The sequence below is a fragment of the Mus caroli genome, chromosome 2 (genome assembly GCF_900094665.2).
Source record: "Mus caroli chromosome 2, CAROLI_EIJ_v1.1, whole genome shotgun sequence".
In the NCBI taxonomy this organism is placed as follows: Eukaryota; Metazoa; Chordata; class Mammalia; order Rodentia; family Muridae; genus Mus; species Mus caroli.
Window position 1 is genome coordinate 152,759,166 of NC_034571.1, and position 15,353 is coordinate 152,774,518.

Consider the following 15,353-nt stretch of genomic DNA (forward strand, 5'->3'; position numbering starts at 1 on the left):
AATTTTAACTCAAGTCCTCATGCATTCTTACTCTTAGCCATCTCCCCAGAGCATTATTTAAAATTTCCATGTCGGGCTGGTGAGATGGCTCAGTGGGTAAGAGTACCCGACTGCTCTTCCGAAGGTCCAGAGTTCAATTCCCAGCAACCACATGGTGGCTCACAACCATCTGTAACAAGATCTGACGCCCTCTTCTGGTGTGTCTGAAAACAGCTACAGTGTACTTACATGTAATAAATAAATAAATCTTTAAAAAATAAATAAATAAATAAAATTTCCATGTCTCTATTGATTTTCTTTCCTTTTCTTTTTTTAAGATTCGCTTACTTTATTTTATGTGTATGGGTTTGCCTGTGTGTACATTTGCATGTATACTTTTGTACAGCAGAAGGCGCTCTAGAGTTATAGAATTGTTCTTAGTTAGCCACCATGTGAATGTTGAGAGCTAAACCCGAGTCCTGTGCAAGAGCAGCAAATACTTCTAACCACTTAAGCCATCTCCCCAGCCCCAATGATGGCTTTCAATAAATACTTTTTATAATGAAAAGTTTCAGGAACCAAAAGTAAGTGTAACTCATTACTAATCTTTACACTAATAAATAAAATAGCATAGGTGATATAACTGATCTTAATGTTTCATTGGCTCGTTATCCTTTACAAAGCTCTTTAAATGGGCTGGAGAGGTTGTTAGGACAGTTAAAAGCTCTGGCTGCTCTTCCTAAGGACCCAGGTTGTATTCCCAGCACCTATATGGCAGCTAACAATTGTCTGTAATTCAGTTTCAGAGGATCTGATGCCCTCTTCTGGCCTTCTTGAGCACTGCAGGAATGTGGTGCACAAACAGGCATACCATCAAAGGACCCATATACATAAACATTTTTAAATTAAATAAATAAATCTTTTTTAATGCTTTTTAAGTTTATAAGCAAGTAAAAATAATAATATTCATGTATAGGAAGAGAAATACAACTAAGGACAGAGAGACTGGGGCGGGGATAGAAATAACATTTGTGGGAAGACTTTGTTCAGCATCTACCCATGAACTCTGGGTAAAAGCAAAACTAAATTTCTGGATTCTATTTTGCTTCTCACTTTTCACCTTATTTGATCTTGCTTAACATCACTCATGCCAAGTTGAGTTTTTTTCCTCTTCTTTTTCCTTGCCCACATGTCAACAGATTTAAAGGGAAAGGTATACAGCAGCTCTATTACAGTCCCCTGCCCCTGACAATGCCATGAAATAGAGCTTTTTGGGATGGGGTACACACCACCCATCACCACCAGGATCATAAAGACTGGCTGAGACTCGGGGCCAACGTATTTGGGTTCAAGTTCTCCACATTTGTAAAAATAAATAAATAAATAAATAAATAAATAAATAACATACCCTAAAATATGAAGTCATAAGAAAGTCCCTAGAACACAGTACTGTCGAGAAATGTTCATCTCATCCTCTCATCCCACTTTCTACCTAACACACATGTGTACATTTCATATTATCTATGTCTTCTCTATCCTTCTAGGCTTTGGGGATCAGACCAATAGGTCCCTGTGCCCTTTGACCCCAATCAATTGCTAATGCTAAGTCCCAGAAAAAGGCCAAGAGAAGGAGGTAAGGGATGAGGAGAGGGGTTAGGCTAGGGGAATTCTCTGCACTTGGTCTACTTGTATCCCTTGTCCAAAAGTATAGGATCCTTTCAAAGTATCTTCCTCCAAATAAAAATCTCTTCTGGATTCTTATGGGCACATTCATCTAACATTCCTTTGCAGAGAGGATAGTAACAGCTCTTCCATTACCATACCTTAGAGTTAATATAATATTCCTATGGTTTCCTCTACAGCCAACCTACATTTGTTTAAGTAACCTCTCTTGGAATTGTCCTGAGTTGAGAATGTCTACATTTCTTTTCAAGATTCAATAAAATCCTATGCACAGTGTGCTATTTGGTGTCAAGAGAAGGAAACACTTTCCCTAGTTTGGCTCTAGCCCTCTACAATCCATGAGACTTTGACCAGTTTAAGATAGGCTTATGAAGCCTGGAGTGACTCTAGACTCTCAGGACTGAAAAAGGGAGGTTTGACCTCTTTTTACTGGGACTAAAGACAGAGCACACCAACGGCCTCCACTCTCTGTCAGCACTGACCATGTGTATGCTGTTCCTCTAGATGTCTTGGTGAGTTGACAAGAATAAGTCAATTCTTTTTAAAATCACATTCCAATTGTGGAGACCAGAAAGCTAAACAATGTATGAAGCACAAGAAAAGAAAGCTGAACAAAGAAAGGTGTTGACGAGGTAGTGGGGAGGCACAGAGAGCTTGCTGTCTGTGAATAACGCTGCAGTCTCAAACTTTCTATGCCTCTATTTTTTCTTTACTAAAATGAGGTCAGTAACATTACACCTGAATGGTATTATTATTAACACAGGACTACTGCATGGCACTAGTAATATCTGTAACAAACTGGTTCTTGTCATCAGAGTCAAGTGATGTGTGTAAATGAGTTCTAGCTAGAATTTCATAGCTTTACTGGCATTTTCCCTTCTCCCCCCAAATTTAAAACATTTATTTTCTTTTAAAGGTAATTATATCACAATATTACCAAATATAAACAAACACAACAGGGAACTTGCCAGTTAAAACTCCTGAAATAAAAACAGTCCTGGCCAGCAAAATGGCTGAACAGATAAAAACATTTGTCCCAAGCCTGATGACTTAAATTCTATCCCCAGAACCCACATTCAGGAAGGAAAGGATCAACTCCTCCAAATTATTCCCAGGCCTCCACATATGCACCATTGCATTTGCATGCATGCATGTACACACATCCACAAAATAAATGCAATTTTAAAAAAAAAATCTCTAAATAAACACTTTGAAATCTATATTGACAGGAGTTTGATGAGGGGAGAGAGCAGAAAAAAAACCTTAAAATTTTGGGGACAATCTTTTAGGATTACAGTGTCCAGGATAAGAAGGAAGGTTACATTTGAAGAGACTAGGGATTCAGAGTGTGAAGAGACTGGAGGGTAAAAGATACAGCTTTACATATCTAGATGGCTGCAGATGGTTGATAGGTTTACTATGCAAAGTAGGTGAATCAAAGTTCCTGAGTTAAGAGACTGGTTTCCTTTAAGGAAAAATATTCTTGAGCTAACAGAGGTCTTACATAAAGGGAGCTCTCAGCATACTACCAGTGGGCATACTGGAAAACTCTATGGTCAATTCCCAAGTGTCTATAATCCTAATGTCTACTTTAGACAAAAGAAAGAAATACAAGTGGTAATAAATGGAGCATATGTGCCAGTTCTCATCAGCAAACACAACAAACACTCAAGAGAGGAGGAGTGCTCTGAGTTTGCCCACTATATCATTTACAGAGGGAGTCTTACTTCATCTGAGAGGTATTCTAGCAACCCTGTAAATAAAAATTAAAAAAATCAAGCCAAAGTATAAGTTGCTGCATTATTTTGAGTAATGATGCTAAGGACTGCTTTATTTTCTGTTTAGAAAATAAAACATTAAATATAAGTATATGTGTATATGTTTATATATTTACTAGGAAGAAAGTGATTCAATATTTATTTTATTTGTATTTTATTTGTTCTACCTGTGGGGGAAAAAAAAGGAGATTGGCTTTAGAAGTAAAAGACAAAAAGGGGAAATTCAAGAGAGTAGAAAGACATGAGAGTTTATTGACATTAGCCAATCAAACCTTACTGACCTTGCAAAATGTTGGATTATGCACTAACTGACACAGCACCATCTCTGTTCATCTCCTCTCTTTCCCTCACCACAATGAGCTAGTTGGCAGGAGACAAGGACAGGAAAGGAAGAAACTCACCTTTCATCCAGCCTGTTTGCTGCTTTCCATGGCTAACACAATTCAGCACAGAACATTAGTGCCCATCTCCATGGAGGCAATTGTAAGGTCAAACCCAGAACTGTGAAATCACAAAGTACAAGGCGCATACAAAGATTCTGGAGCATGAGTAAGGCAGCAGAGATGCCAGTAAGAAGTACAGTCTTTACAAGTTCTTTTGAAATGATTAAGATTTTTAAGTCTTTTTGTTCCTTTCAGAATATGAGGACAATTTCTGATTATTCCAAATTAAACTAATTTCTTCTGTTGACAGAAGATATTATATCCAAACTCCAGCCTTCAGAGTTGGTGAGAAATGAATGGTCTATAAAAGGCCATACAATTAGGAACAGACATCTTCATAATGAAGTGTGGCTTTCACCTAAAATGTAGAAAGCAATCTTTGGCCTAGATCAGGAAACATTTTGTTGTAAATCCTATCTTTCATGTACTATTAACTGTGCAGACAAATAAGTAAACACTGTGCTAAGTGCTACTGTGAGTATCCAGTTTATTATCCATAAGAATTGAAAACAGGGAGTGGTGCCTTACATGGCCAGAGGGGTCAGGGAACGCTTCAGTGGGGGCACCTGAGATAAAGTTGGGAGGGCTTGATGAAAAAAGAGAAGGTTCATTTTTTTTAAAAAAAGGAACACAGCTAAATCCAGGAAATTCAGGTTTAGAAATCTCAAGAATGCCTTCATTTCAGGACTGGTCTGAGAACTTAGGACCTGGAAGAGGTCACAGGCCTGAAGGCCAAAAAAATAGAAGCATTAAAGGGGAAAGCAGGTCTAGGCTGGAACTGATTACAGTATGAATCTAGGCAAGAGTGAATGACCTGGACTAGCAAACAACAAAGGACCCTGGGTGGTGCCTGAGACATTTCAGGGAGTTACAGAGCTAGAGCATAGGGGCTGAACCACAGGTGAGGAAGTAGAGGCCATGGATAAGGATACCCACAGGAAGCTTGGTTTAGAACAGATTGAGCTAACAGGAAACATAGGATCAAATTTTATTTTCCACCCATGACCACTGATTTGAGCTCTAGACTAGCCTTTTTGAATTCTTCTTCTTACCTTATCTACTACATTGAAATCATATGCTTGCTTCCTCTCCACCCAATCTTCATACAACAGCTGGATGGGATGGTCTTTCCAAATATAAATTGAGATAATTTTACCCATCACTCAAAGTGTATAATGGCTTCCTGCTGCCCTTGGAGTAAGTCTCAACTCCTTGACAAGCCTGTAAGTTCTTGGATGATCTAGGCTCTCCCTCCTACCTGGCTCTTTTCAATCTTGGACCACACTTACTCAAACTGCTGCTTCCTCCTAGAAATGCTTCTATTTTCTTACTCTCCCACCCCCAACTGTAGCAGCCTAAGGGGAGGTCATCTACAAAGAGCTTCCTCTACCCCATGCCCAGGGGTTCTCTGCCAGCCATTTCATCTGTGGCCTCAGTTGTCTAATCATCCAGGTAAGATTTTCCTAGTTCTCAGCACTACAGACTTAACTCATTTCTCTCTGTTGCCTGTTGTGTGGGCTTTAAAGAGCTACAACGTCTCCAGAGCTGTTAGGAAAGTTACTTCAGAAGGTATGGGAATACCCTAGTTGTCCTGTCTCTCCTGACCTTGGCAACCACTTGCCTTCACCAGGAGCTAGTCTAAGGCTCTCCAGCCTTCTCAATCCCTAGCTATCCAGACAGAAGGACCCCTTCATTCTGTCTTGCACCATACAGGTCCTGCCTGACTCTTCCTGGAGTCCTTTCACAACTCTATAAACAACCAAACTCACTTCCTACCCAGTACATGCTCCTTTTCAATCTTTTCTTCTTTGAATTAACTCACCAGCTCCCATCCTAAGTCTGGTACATAAAAGCCTCCTAGATATTCATTCATTCATTCATTCATTCATTCATTCATTATCAGTCTCTTCCCTCATGCTGTTGACCACTGACACCCAGGGACAACTTAGGCAACCATGATTTAAAACCAGCAGGTATTCATAGGACTGGGTCTCCTCTTCCACACTATTTGTATTAGAAATGAGCACAAAAATGTCTATTATTTTTGGTCACTGAGGTCTCAGTAGCATTGTCTATTATATAAGCTAGAGCTTCTCTACTCATATAAGCTGAGTTTAAGTATCTGAAGGCAGAGGATACAGTAGTAAAGAAGAAAATTTATATAAGAGCTTGGAGTAAGGATTAGGAATAGTCTAATGACAGTCTCTATGATTTACTAATCTTTATCAAGAAATTTTAAAATAAAGTTTCTTGTTAAACTAAAGTTTCTAATTTAACACTCATCATCCTCTCTTACTATTATTACAAAGGGTTATAAATGGATTAGAAATGAAAATGACTCAGAGGAGCAAGTCACTAGTAAATGGAGAAGCTGAGACTGAATCACAGGACTAGACTCAAAGTCAAAAGGCATTTCACTACAGCATCTGGTCTCTCATATCACATTCTAGTGTTCTATCAAAGGTACTCTTGGCTTGACACACAAAGGAGCTAGAATAAAGCCAAAAGATTAAGAAGCCTGGTAGAACTGATCAAAGACAGTGGAAGTCCTTAAGTATCAATCTGTGGAGTGTAACTTTCACCCAACAAACAATGGGAAGCAATAATCAACTCCCACTTCCAAGTTCCACAACAGTAAGTTGATACATTCTCCTTCCTTCAAAGACCTCACTGTACTTTCTGCTTTTGACCACTAAGTGCCAAAGGCCCACCCACTTCAGAAACAAAATAGCTTTTACAAGGGCAAAACTTCTAGCCCTTTACTCTCCAGAAATTTAGGACAAAGATCTGGCTTTCACTTACCTGACAAAGAAGTGACGACTCACTCATAGGAACACACTCAATCAGTGAGAGATAATTCACTCTAACAAGGTAACTTTTTTTTTTTTTGAGGCAGACCATACCTAGAAACCAAGCATACAGAGCCCTCAACCAGGAAGAACTCCCTTGAGCTGCTTCACAGCTTTTCTGCCAGCCCTTTTGTACTTAGCCTCCCAGAGTAAAGGACACTAAGCAGCTAACCCACTCCACAGCACTCCATCACCAACATCCCTGAAAAAGATATTCAGAAATGAGATCATGGTTATCCAAAAGTCTTGCTAACCTGGGGTTAATCCTTTCCTGTGAAGGCCTCACTAGCATCACTTAGGGCTCCACCTTCCCCACATACCAAGCCATATACATCCCATTATTTTGGTTTTCCATTTACCATACTACACAGTCATGAGCCACATTATGATGTTTCAATCAACAATGGACTGCGTATATTATGGTGGCCCTATATGATTATGATGGAGCTGAAAAATTCTAACCACATGGGACTTTTACTATACTTTCTATTTTGGTTTGATTTTCACACCAAAAAAAATCTACTTTTTTTTCTTATAGCTAAGGAACAATAGGTTATACCATTGTCTTTGTCACTGTTATTTTGTTGTGAAAAGACACCATAACTAAGGCAACTCTTATAAAGGAAAGCATTTAATTGTGAACATGTTTACAGTTCCAGGGGTTTAGTCCATTATCATTAAAGCAGGGCATATGGGAGCAGGGAGCATGAAGGCAGCAGGCAAGTGTGGTGCCGTAGAAGTAGCTAAGTGCTACATTCTTATCCATAAGAGGAGAGAGATGGAGACAGAGACAGACACAGACACAGACAGAGAGACAGACAGACAGACAGACAGACAGACAGAAGTCCTGGTATGGATTTTTGACCTCAAAGCCCAGTCAACAAGGCACACCTATTAATCTTTCTAATCCTTTCAAAGAGTTCCACTTCCTAATGACTAAGCATTCATAGATGAGTCTACAGGACCATTCTTATGCAAACCACAATCATACATCCCTGGTTATGTAAGCATATTCTATGCTGAACACCCAATGAAGCATCTTTCAGAACATATTCCTCTTGTTAAGCATCATGTGACTGAATTTCTAATTATTTTAAATGTTCACTATGATCCTGAGTTCATTTTCAGCTATTCTTCCATAAAAGCAATCTACACTGTATAGTTCTTAAATTTTATTATGCTAATTAAAAAAAACAAATTATCAAAAATAAGGAACTGGGCATTCTCGATGAGTGAGTCATTTTAAATAATTAAAGGCTAACATATGCAAATGATCCGGAGCCTTGTTAAATGTTAGTGATGTCTTAATAAATAAAATACAACAGGTATAGATTACCTTCCAGATGGTATAGCTCAAAGACAGAACACTGGTCTAGCATGTGTAAAGCCAGAGTTCAATCTCTGACACTGAAAGACAGTCCTACTCTGATGCACTTCATCCAAGCCAGCCTCCTGGCTAATTATAAAGAATTGTCAAGTATTATGTATATGGTAGAGGAAAAGTTAAATATATATTCATAAGCTCCTCTCCTCCAGATAGTTCCATATGATAAAGCCTGGTAACGCTTATTTTTAAGATGGCTTTCATATACATTCTAGAAACAAGGTAATACTTGCCACCAGGGCAGATCATTTGAATTACAACAAAGTAAGCCAAAGCTGAATTCTCCTAGAGAACTTACAACCAGTAGTACATCTTGTGTCATGCTTTCAACTTCCTCTTTTGGGCAGAATTTACCAATAATTTGAAGCTCCTATAGACTGGTTTAACACTCTTGGTGTCTTCCACTGCTGGGACCTCTTACCTCACTTCATTCACTTGAGACCTATGTAAATGTAAACGTCACTTTTATTTCCTCAGAAGAAGTGATGAAATGAGAGCCATACCCAAGCTTTAAGAATACATGGCTTGGGCTGAGCCTACAACATTCCTGTCTAACTATCCCTAAGTTTAGGCCTGAAAGCTTCTAGCCTCCATACAATCTAATCTTCTACAAACCCAGACCTTGAAGACTTCAGTTTCTACCCTCTGTCTGCTAACCTAGTCCTGGAATGTTTCAGCCTCTGAGACTTTTTGCTGAATAAGTTCACCCTTTCTAGCTCTTTCAGAACTCTGGCTGGCTGGGTCAACTCAGCTGTTCTAGTTCAAACTCCTCTCCAGCTAACTGATTGAAATTTGCTCCTCTCAGCTTCTGACTAAATTGCTCTGCTTGCAAAGACTGCATTGAAATCCACAAACTGAACTGCTCCAAAGTCAACTGCTATGCTCTGAATTGAGCTCAACTGAACTGCACGAATCAACTTGCCTCTAGAATTGACTCTCTTTCCCCTTCTCTGTTCTTTTAAGTAGCCTCTCTTTACTGTCTGTTCTCATAAGAGTTGGGCATATCCTATCTCTGACTTATTCTGTCAAATCTTTCTTTGATTGATCAACTTTGTCTGCTCCTCCATAGACATCATTGCTTGGGATTAAAGTTGTGCCCTAAGGGCTTGTCTGCATTCCAGCCGGTTCATATCTGTGGATGTGATCCCATTCTAGAACAACCATATTGCTGAACTAAAATTCCTCTACAGACCTAGCTCTTCCTTCTCTCAGCTCCAGAAATCTTGGCATGCTTCTAATGGCTTTTCTAACTTTAGGGACAACCAAAACAACTCTTCCACTGCTCAGTTATTAAATCTCCTTGACTTCATCCATCTTCACTGAGTTCACTTCAGTGGTTAGTGTCTGTGGCAAAACACAGAAGTCAGTCATGCCAACTAATTAACTGCTCCAACTCTTGAATCTTCCATGCACATGTCTCTCTAGCCACATCCTGGTATGACTCCATCACTCCAAAACACTCATCCCTTGACTTCATCAACACCTCTAGGCCTTTTCTCCTTGCCATGCAGGCTTGGCAGCCCATCTGTCATGTTAATCACTTTCTGACCAATACTCTCATTGCACCTGCTTCACTGTCCGCCCATTCCCCCTTAACAAATGCCAACTCTGGCTCAGCGCAACCATATGCCTTCATTGCTCCCCAAATTAGGTGGTTAAATGCTACTAGTGTCCCAATTAATCCTATCATCTCCTATCTCCATGCTGCCTAACAAGCATAGACATTGTTTCAAACTTATTCTCCATCCATCCAATCTTAATTGGCTGCCACAATGTCTCCTTTCTCCTTTGGACTCTTCCCATTTATTCTAAGCAAACAACTTCATTCTCTATTGGTTAATTTCAATTGTCAACTTGGATGGATTAACAAACAAGTTATTAGTAAAGCACAGATTTGAGTGTGTCTGTGAGGGTCTTTCCAGAAATCATTAACTTTTGAGAAAGACTGTTGCTGAATATAGGCAGCACCACCACATGAACTGTAGTCTCAACTTAATTAAAAGGGGAAAACCAGCTTTATGCCAAAATGCATATTTCTTGGCTTTCTGACTGTGGACCCAATGTGACCAGGTGCCTCCTGTCACCATGCCTTCTCTCCATGAAGAACTGTATCCCTTCTTAAAGCTTAGTTTGCTTTTAGTCAAGTATTTGGTCACAGCAATGAGAAAAGCAACTAATAAAAAGAGGATGGAGGCTCTTACACTCTTACTCCCTCATAAGCCATCCCACCAGAAAATGCAACTGTGCTCAGAGAGCCCATTATGATGGCTGCCAACTTCATGATACCTGAGCAGGCCAGGTAATGGGGCCCACTGTTCAAGTGATTATCTGAAGTAAGCTCCCTGGAGTTAAGCATCCCTGAAGCAAGCAGCACACTGGTGAGTAACTTACTAACATGTTTATTTAGATTTATTTTATTTTGTGCATATGAGTAGTTTTACCTGCACATATGTTTGCACACCATTTGTGTGCCTAATGCATTTGGAGGTCAGAAGAAGACATTAGACCTCCTGAGGCTGTAGTAACAACAGATGGCTGTGAGCCACTATGTGGATGCTGGGAACAGAACCCAGGGCATCTGGAAGAGTACCTAGTATACCTAACCACTGAGCTATCTTCCAGCCCCAGTGGGTAACTTTGTAGAAAAGGAAAATAGCCTCTTGTAAACTCTCTCCTCTAAGAATCTTAAAGACAGAGATAAGTTTTAAAAGAAGAAAGCTATCTTGCCTCACAACCATAAAACAAGCTTAAATTCAAACTTAAAGTTATCATGAATACACAGAATAATTACAAATCCCAACTCAAAACCAGGGTCAGTGAAAGAATACAAAATTATTAACTGTATGTCTTTCATTCTCAACCAAGCCATATTTGTGGGTGAGATTACAAGCCTTCCTTCCTTATAAATGACACTGATTTTCTTGTGTGTGTAATTCTGCTTCTCACAATGACCTTATGAAATAAGAACTATTTTTTCTCTTACATTTACAGCTGATTTTTTTTAAAAGACCAAATGTTTGGGATGCACGGCTGTTAATCCAAGCACTCTAGAAGAAAAGGCAGATAGATCTCTGTAAGTATGAGGTCAGCCTGGTCCACATAGGGAGTTTCAGGCCAGAAGGACTACAGAGTGAGACACCTGAAGTCCAACTCTGGCCTCTATACTCACACAAACACATGTATACCTGTATACACACACACACACTCATACAAGCATGTATATAACACACACACACAATCATACATAAATACATACACACATAAAGAAAAAAACTTGCAGAAGTATGTAAGATTGTAACACAAATGTTCTGGTTTTAGCTCTCATATACCCTTAAAAACACAAACATGAGCAGTAATTAAGTATAAAGATATCAGTATCCCTCATGTTCATGTTAAAGGGTAGAGATTATTAAAATGAAAGGCTGAAAGATCATGTGGATTAATATCCTAACTCTAGCCAGGCCTGGTGGCTCACTCCTTTAACCCCACCACTCAGGAGGTAGAGGCAAGCAGATCTCTGTGAGTTCGAGGCCAGCCTAGTCTACAGAGGGTGTTCCAGAAGAGCCAGAGCTCTGTCATATAGAGAAATGCTCTCTAGAAAAACAAAAACAAACAAAACTCTACTACTTTCTTAACTGTGTTACTTTTAAATTACCTTTTTAACTGTGTTACTTTCAACTCCATTTCCTCAACTACAAAGAGAAATGGTAACTTAAATGTCATTGTACTTTACCAGCGTCTCCCAATGTGTAACTATACTTAGCAGTGGACCTTGTACTTAATAAATCTCAAAACGGTTAGATATTATAATCATTATTCAATGTGCTTGAAACATTAACCTACACGATCCTACAGAGAGAGCTGCACACCAGAGCGGTACCATAACCAAGGCAAAACTGTCCTCACACACACATCTTGTAATGTATTGGCAAAGAGACAATAACGAAGGAAAGAAACATATAAATGAAATTCTTGGGATTTTAGTGAAGTCCTAACAGGAAATGCATATGTGAATGAGAAGGAAGCTTCTATACAAGGGACCATCAGTAATAGCCATTCTGAAGAGAAGGGTCTTTCTAAGAGTGCCAGATAAAGAGAAGGATTTATACAAAAGAGGAGGAGAACCTGGATATTTGAGGAATTGAAGATGTTCAACCTGACAAACACAAGTAATGAGCAGGGACTGGAGAGAGCAGTAGGAGCTGGGTGGCACCTCAAAGTATTTACAGATATGACTGTTCAGTACAGTGGGTAGCCACTCAACAAAGAGGTAGTCTGCCCTTGTCTTTTAACCACTTCACCCTGGCTTCTGTAGAAGAAGCAGGAGAGAGTGAGGCTAGAAGACCAGCTGAGAGGCATCCAATAGTCATCCAGCTGAGAAAAGAGAATGCAAGATTAGGAAGGAACAGAACTTGAAATATTCTGGGGTGGCTTGAGGGATGGATGCGTCAAGAATGAAGACAACAGATGTGGAAGTTTGAGCAGGAGACTGAAAGACCAAATTGGGGGTTTTGGATTTAGCTCATCTGTAGGATGATTAGTTAGTAACACAAGGCCCCAAGTTCTATCGATAGCATGAAACGGGAGTGGAGGGAGCAGGCAATTTGTAGACATGTGAAGTTTGAGATGAGGCAGCAAGCAAAGACAACAGGAAAGTTTGATAGATGAAAATGCAAGCCTCAAGCAGGGAGTGGGGGGGGGGAGGAAGAGACGCTTTAACGAGGGAGTTGTCTCCATGTAATGTATATTAAAGTCTTGGGTGAGACTAACTGGGATAGGAATATAATGAGAGAAGAGAAATAGCTGAGTGAGAAAAGATAAATCGCTGAGGAAAGAAATGATAATATTGAGCTATGGTGATTACATGCTTTAATTCCCAGAATTTAGGAAACTGAAGCTAGAGGATTACAAGCTCAAGGATTCCCTAAGCTATACAGTGAGTTCAAGGGCAGCTTCAGCTATACATCAAGACTCTGTCTCAGAGGGAGAGATGGAAATCTAAAACTGAATAGGATTAGGCAACCTCTACAAAAGCACACAGACTTGCACGCAAATACATTTGCAACAAAAGTCCACTGATGAATAAACTTTAACATATTCCCTATAGTCCCTAGGCAGGATAAAATTTCCATTTAGGACATATATACTACACAACCAAGTTCTTACATATTTGAAACATAAGCATCAAAAGTTTTTTCTAAGGTCTCTGGTCTGTATTGTTCTAGGAAAGGTTCAGAGAAAACATTAAATCTCCCCCCCCCAAACTCAAACAAACTCCCCCCCTAAAAACAAAAGTAGCCTATCTGATGTTCAAACCTATAAGAATTTTATTTTACACTCAAAAATACAATTTTCCCCATCCTTATTTACTACAGATGTTGTTTTCTCCTGAAAGATGAAGCCCATACTTTCCAACAGCTCAAAGGTCACACAAGAGATGAAAACTGCTCAAAGGTCAAGGATTAAATATAAAATTAAAAAAAAAACCAAAACAAAAAACAAGCAAGTAAGTGCACCTCCAAAGCCATCCAAAACTGATGAGCAGAGAGATAAAAGGACAGAACTGCCAAGAAAGTAAGTAAATATTACAGCTACCCCCCCAGATGAAAACACATCAAGGCTGTAATTACACCTTTGGGTATCTGTGGACACAAAAAGCTCACTATGCTCTTAAGGCTTATACTACCGCTAAGAACTACTAAACTGGGACGCTTTAGACTGCTCCAAAAGCCAAAAAAACATTCGCCAAAAAATGTTTCTTCTTGAAACTGTTCAAATTAAATCAAAGTCTTCTTTTCTTTTCTTTTAAGATTCATTGATTTTATTATTTTGTGTGTATGAGTGTTTTGTCTGCATGTATGTATGAGCATTAGATGTGTGCTTGGTACTTATGGAGGTCAGAAAACTGTGTCAGTTTCCCGGGGGTTGGAGTTAGAGATAGTTCTGAGCTGCCATGTGGGTGCTGGGACTCAAACCTTGATCTTCTTCAAGAGCAATAAGTGTTCTTCACTGCTGAGCCAACTCTCCAGCCTTTCTTTCTAATTTTATTATTATTTTTTATGTGTATGGATGTTTTGTCTTTGGGTATATCTGTGCACCACTGTTCTGCTGGTACCCACAGAAGCCAGTGGAAGGCATTGGACTCCTGGGACTAGAGTTGCAGATAGTTGTCCATATGTGTCCTGGAGATAGAACCTGGTCCTCTTTGCAAGAGCAGCCAGTGCTATTAGCTGCTGAGTTGTCTCTCCAGCCCCTAAGACTGTCATTCTTTTCAAGATACTAAGGCTCACTTTGCATCTAGGATATATTAACAAGAGGAAAATTGCAGAGTTTAAAAATGTGTTACTCCACCTCATGATATAGCTACTTAGAAGTCTACCAGCAATTCACATGACTAGATGGACAACTAGCATCCATTGTTTACTCAGTGAGCAAATACTAAATACCTATAGTGGAGCAGGAGCAGTTCTAAACCCTGAGGGTACTCAGTGAAACAAGGCCTCAATCTGGTTAGATAGCAAAGGAGACAGACAATAAACCAACAAATAAATACTACCAAGTGGTGCTAAGTACAGCAGAGGGTGATGTGATCTTGTAGAGTTGTTGGGAAATCTTGAAGATCTAAAGTTAAGGAGACCCATCTTAACTTTACAGTATCTAGGCTAGCTGTGTACACAGAGGAAGCATAAATGCAGAGGTGCTGAGGCTGGAGTATGACTGAAGTTCTTAAAAAGACAGCTGAGACTGATTTGGCCAGGTTGGAGACAGGTAGCGCAATAGCCCATAGAGAGGACTGCAGGAGAAGTTACTGGAGGGCTGCAAGCATACAACACTTGAGACCTGGATTTCTTTTCTTCTTCTTCTTCTTCTTCTTTTTTTTAAAAAAAATTTAAAGGGAAAATAATTGCTCATAAAATCAAGACATACCCCTCACAATCTATTGGAAGGAAAAGTATACGATAAAACTCATATAGGCTGGTAGCACTTTGAGAGAGAGAAAAAAGAAAACACATATACCTGGGAGCAAAAGACTGAAAAAGATAAACGCCAAACTAGTTTACTAGTGTTTGTAAATTATGAGGATTTTTTTCCCTTACGTGTTTGTTACTCAAATTTTCTGCCTTAAAAATAAATCAGAGACAGAAAAACAAAGATGCTCACCCATACACAAGTGCTCACACATTCTCTCTCTCTCTCTCTCTCTCTCTCTCTCTCTCTCTCTCTCTCTCTCTCTCTC

The 15,353-nt window shown here is 39.4% G+C and overlaps 1 protein-coding gene across 6 annotated transcripts in view; it reads right to left on the reverse strand.

Moving 5' to 3' along the window:
* Zhx3 (zinc fingers and homeoboxes 3) overlaps positions 1-15,353 on the reverse strand; it is a 122,332-nt gene that overhangs the window by 90,026 nt on the left and 16,953 nt on the right. The window contains exon 1 of one of the 6 annotated variants that reach the window (XM_021156999.2): positions 3,842-10,607. The exons of 4 other annotated variants lie outside the window; for them this stretch is intronic. The gene's annotated coding sequence lies outside the window, so the exon portion shown is untranslated. Of the gene's footprint in view, positions 1-3,721; positions 10,608-15,353 lie in introns of those variants that run through there. One more of the 6 variants, XM_021157001.2, reaches the window with a different exon arrangement.